We start from the raw sequence: 6,000 nt of genomic DNA, 5'->3' as shown, positions 1-6,000 counted from the left end.
ACACCGAATGGCTCTTACGACGAGACCATACACCTTTTTAGGGAAGACGGAAACTCAGATCCCAACCGATCAGGCTCTCCAAAAGCAGCCTTCAACGTCACATACAGATCCCGAGCAGTGGACTCCTGGGTCATGACAGGCTGCTTTCCATGGTTAAAACTGACCAGAAAAGAAGTGGTATAAGCCGCAGGAGCTCAGACCCGAGCAGCTCACGGCTTATCAACAAATAGGGCGGAAACAAATCCCAACATATCCGGAAAGAACCCTTTAGAGTTGATACCTTTGTGGGCATCATAGTTGACATCAAACTCGGAGAACGATCGGAAAAACCCGTCTCTCCCGATAAATTCAAATCTGCCCTCGGCTAAATCTTCAAGGTTAAATTTACAAGAGCCACCCGACACTATAGAAAGTACGAGCATATTATGACGGGTTTTTCTTTTAAAGCACAGTAATGGAAGTCAAGGGAATTCACGGATAACTCCACAGTTACGGTTACAATTTTTTTTCTTTTCAAGACAGAATATGTCAGTACGAAGACAACGACAAAAATAAAAGCAGTTCATCAAGCGTATGTGCTACCAATATCCTGTATAGAAGTTTATTTCAAGACAGAAGACAAACGCGGTCCATTTCATTACTAAGCACGAAAGCTACATGTATAAAAGCTGAAACCCTAACAACCTATGGTTTCAGCACAAAAATATTATCAAATCTTATACAAACAAAAGGAAACCCTCGTAAATGATCTGTCAAAGCTCACCCCCAAAAAGAAGTAAAAATGGGCACATATGTTGAAAGAAATCAAAAGCTCTCAACTAGCAATCACCAACATGGCCCGGCTGGTATTAGGAAGATCGCAAGACGGACAAATGTCCGACAGCCCCACTGGCCGTGATTCGAGTTTCGAAATCAACCGGAAGCACAAGAAACAACTTTCGTTCGCAAGAGATGCGCATAGCACATCGTTATCCGAGCGCAAACGAATCGTATTCCTCGAGTCCGGAAGATCCAACAACGCGGCGACCAATCGGATGAAATAAGATACATCGAACTACCATCGGTGTTCAGCAATTTCCAATCTATCCACAGTTGAGGGCGGAATACGTTCGAAAAAATTCAAAGATTCGAAACAAATCTTCAGATCCAAATCGAAGCCTGAAACAGAACAAAAAACAGCAATAAGAAGGCCGCACAAGAAGAGAAGACAGAAAAGGAAAGACACAAACACTTACCAATACTGTGAGTAAAATGCCTCAGCGAATAACGGCAACCCCATCTTTCGAGCATCAACAACAACAACAACAACAACAACAACAACAATAACAACAACAACAACAACAACAACAACAACAACAACAACAACAACAACAACAACAACAACAACAACAACAACAACAACAACAACAACAACAACAACAACAACAACAACAACAACAACAACAACAACAACAACAACAACAACAACAACAACAACAACAACAACAACAACAACAACAACAACAACAACAACAACAACAACAACAACAACAACAACAACAACAACAATGATTAATCAAGCAAAGGGGTTATTCATAACATCGAACGGCAATTTTAAAGGCTGAGAATTTTTAAAGTGAGGCAGTGTTGAAAACACAAATGTAGAATAGTTGGAAGTAAAAAAGGTGAAAAACTAAGGAGAAAAACGAAGCTATTTATAGCCACAAAGTATACAAGAAGCAATGATGAAAGTAGCATACAATTGTCTCTTGGAAAATGTTTCAAGATATCGATAAACCGAACGTAATCACTAAAAACGACACAGTTGCAAAGAAAAACGTCTTTTCAGGAGACATACGCATTTAATGCACGTCCACTCAAGCGCTTGGCACAATTTCCTAAGTTTGGCGACGGTAACCGTTCCGGCTACCACCACCAAACTGGGGGGACTTAATGATACGCATAATGATCCGTCTCAAAAACAGGCAAGCATCTCGGCAAAGATCCTACCCGGCACCGCACGTCCCGAAATACGGACCCTTTCCCCACACCTATCCGACGACATATCGGCAACTTTACCACGCCGGGCGAATGGCTAGACTGAGAGCTCGGATGACATACACGTAACCAGCGTCATGCAGCCAGTCATGATAACTATAACCGTGAAGAAACACTTGGAACAAATAGAGAGCAAAACCTTCCCGGCTAGACTGAGAGCACCGTGATGCCTTAGCCAGAACCAACATGCCGTCAGCATCGTCACGGCATTGAAACCTGACACTAGGGTACTCTCCCGGGACAAGCACGACGTCCCGGAGAAAGTACATTATCCCGGAGCAGGCACTTCATCCCGGAACGAGTACCTGACAACGGAACAAGCATTCAAGCAAGTTGCATGCCACGTCAGCCCGCGAATCTAGGGAAGTTTGTTAGGATCTGTTATTCTCATGAAATGGACAGGTGCCACGTCACCCCTCGGCATTGACAAAGTTCGTTACAACCATGAAAGGAACATGTGCCACGTCACCATTCCCTCTAAAAACATCTATAAATACGTAAACAAGATCTTTCATTCGGATAACACTGGATGCATTAAATGTTACTCTGCCCAAATCAATTGCGATAGCATTACTCCAGTCGTTAAATCAATTCCGGCCGTTGCTCCGATCATCGTCGGAATTAATCCTCACTCTTAGATATTAACTTATTCGATTCCGATCGAATAAGGTTAATTCAATCGATTGTTTTACGCCCTTGGAATCCAGATTCCAAATCGGGGTTCGTACAATTATTGAAGTTAAAACATTCGACTTACTATTTTTCCCAAATCAAACAATCAAGCCCGAAATCTACTCACACCAGACGATTTTGGTTTGATCATGTCCTTTACTCGTTAGCATGTTTTTTGTGTATGCTAGAAAAAGTCCATTTTTTTATATTTAAAAAGACCGTACAATAGTAACAATATAACTTAAGATGATTATTTGAAGTTATTCTAAGTAGCAAGTGCTGATCATAATTTCTTAGATATTCAACTCAGATTCTGATGATCGAGATGAACATGATTGTGAAAAGTCAACGTGCTGAAGTCGTCGAAAACATAAACAAAGTCCACTATATAGAAACGTATTCATCAATCTCCATAGTATAAAGTCAGCGATTTGACCAGCTTTACAAAATGTATTCGTACCACAATATAATTTTAAAAAAACTACATGGGAGTTGACATAAGGTATTTAAATTCTAAGAGCAAGTATAATGTTTAGGAAGTTTTTTATTTCTATAATTATAAAATTATGTCCGTTGACAGCTATTATTCTACTTGCACATGTATCAAATTTAAACATAAATCCAAGAATATGCTATTTAACAAAATTAAAAAAAAATGCATAGCATTAATTTTTTCAAATTTTTTTTTACAATCACATATGGTTTACCTTCACAATCACATGTGATTGAATTATACAATCACATGTGATTGAATTAGACATGCATAATCACATGTGATTGGGTTTACAATCAAATGTAATTGTAAAAAAAAAATTGAAAAAAAATTTGAAAAACATATTTTTTTTTTTCAATTTTTTTTTTTTTTTGAAAAAAGTTTTTTTTCCCAATAATATGTAATTTTCGCGCCACATATCACGATCTCATTGATCCCTTAGATCTCAAATGAATATTCCTCATATTTTACTTATTAAATTTATATTTTTTATACTCCATATTATATTTATTCCATTTAAGGGGATGGAAAATGAAAAATGGAGTCGAGGAATGGCCCATCGTTATTCTGTCTTTTGAAAACATGTTAAGAAATAAGTGGCTGACAAATGCGTTGATTTGTTCAAATATGCTGTAGATTAAAGTCAACAGAAATTGTATCATATACTCCGTAATATAGATAAGTACTTACAATCCTATATTCCTATATATAAAAAGAAATTGCATACATACATTATAGTTTTCAATTACAGATTCTTAAGTATATTCATCAACTTTTAATTCACTACATATTCCTCAATGGCTAATCAGGGCATCCATGGCAATCTTCTTGAAGTAACCGGTACGTCCATTTTCTTCCTTATTTTCAACGGTCGATATATCGACTCAATGTGAGTTAGAAGACGGGAGGCGATACACACCAGTAACAACTTTATTTCGGTCTATTGTGTATGTATCAAACTTTCAGTTTAGCCCTTTGTTTGATTTTCGTCTGATGATGTAATGACTTATATACAATTCTCATGTCATCAAAATGATTGGCTACCGTACCGGTTGAATAAATCACCTGATACATACATATACATATGATAGATTCTAGATAAAAATTTAAAGTTTGATACACCACAATAGATCATAATAAATTTGAGATATCCTAAATTTGATGTATTCACATGCATTCCTCCCTCACGGTTTACTAGTTACTGGTATACATTCTCATATCTAGTGATCATTATCACTATATGCGTATCGATGTAACTAATGGCCATGCTACAAAAAAGGGGAATCAAAACCAGTTTTTTGACCATTTGGAACCGGTTTTGTAACTGGTTCCTAAACATAGAGCTGGTTTTCTACAATAAACCGGTTTTTTGGCTTTTGAAACCATATTTTTTTAAGAATCATCAAAAAAATACGGTCTCTTTTAGGTGTTTCTATTTCCATTTGTGTAGTAGTGTAGGTTTCGTGTTCTGTTATTATAGCACCCGAAAGTCGTGTACTTTGTAAGGTATATATTACTTTGATGATATGGAATTTTTCGATCTTATGGATTAAATCTGATACCTAGCTATTTATGTGTGGAATATATTATTATTAGTTGTTGGGTGCAATAAACTGAAAGATACCGAATGGATCTCAAGGCAAGATCCTTTTGTCAGTATCGAATATGGTAGCAATAAATCCTCTACGCGCACCTGTGTAGGTAATAACCTGATCCTTGATTTGTATATGGATATGAATATGAAATGATTTATTAGTTTTATTTAAACTTTAAAATGGAATGGATGGATATATATAGATGGAGGAAAGAACCCTAGATTCCAAGAGAAATTTGTGTATAACTTAATTGAAGGAATAAGGGAGCTAAATGTTAGTGTCTGGAACAGCAATATGCTCACACATGATGAGTACATTGGTGGTGGAAAGTAAGTATATTTAGCACTTAATTAATCAATTAATAGACTTTGTTTTTATATAACTTTAGGTTTCAACTTTCAAGTAATTAACATGACATAAAAAGATAGTACTCCATATTTACTAGTAATGAAACAAAAGATTTTTGATAACAGGATTCCTATAACAAAGGCTCTTGCTCAAGGATTTGATGATAGTAGCTGGCCATTACAGACTAAATCTGGCAGGTATGTAAGTAATTTGTATTTACATAAGACATTGGTTGATACGGTTTATTCAAGTCGACCGCTAACTCCAATGATAAAGACCTATTCGAGCATATCGGTCTTCTATCATTGGTCAACTGAGAATATAATACTGTAAGTATGAGATATGCAGGCAAGGGGTGCCAGGTGCCCCAGTGGACCATCAAGTTTTAAGCCTAAAATTTTGGATTATTTTATTTTGCTCCCAGTTTAAAAGCCTAAAATTTTGAATTATTTTATTTTGTTTCCGGTGTTACAGATTTCTATATCCGGATATATATGCATCAATCAGCTTTGTTACATAGATACATACATTAGTCAACTGATCAACAAGATCTGATCTGACCATTGACAAACCTTATTAGCCAGATTGTTACTTATCAATAAATTGATGTTTGGTTATGATTATGTACTCAAAATCTGAACTTGTACATGCAGGCACGCTGGAGAGGTTCGATTGATAATGCATTTTTCTAACGTCAATGTAAGTGGTGTTTCACTGTTTCATATATATATATATATATATATTACTAACTAAATATATAAATGTTATTCTGTTGTCATTAAAAATTATAAACAAACTTGAGATTATTTTCGTTAATTAATACAGTAGTATATACATTCTTGTGCAGAATCCTTC

General features: G+C 36.1%; 1 long non-coding RNA gene across 1 annotated transcript; it reads left to right on the top strand.

The window, feature by feature from the left end:
- Positions 1-4,709: 4,709 nt before the first annotated feature.
- Positions 4,710-5,378, top strand: LOC139851398 (uncharacterized). The gene is made up of 3 exons (XR_011760609.1): positions 4,710-4,903; positions 5,000-5,126; positions 5,271-5,378. It is a non-coding gene; the product is annotated as an uncharacterized lncRNA (long non-coding RNA).
- The last annotated feature ends 622 nt before the right edge of the window (positions 5,379-6,000 follow it).

Source organism: Rutidosis leptorrhynchoides, chromosome 6, assembly GCF_046630445.1.
Source record: "Rutidosis leptorrhynchoides isolate AG116_Rl617_1_P2 chromosome 6, CSIRO_AGI_Rlap_v1, whole genome shotgun sequence".
Classification (NCBI taxonomy): domain Eukaryota; kingdom Viridiplantae; phylum Streptophyta; class Magnoliopsida; order Asterales; family Asteraceae; genus Rutidosis; species Rutidosis leptorrhynchoides.
This window is presented reverse-complemented; position numbering and strand designations above follow the sequence as displayed.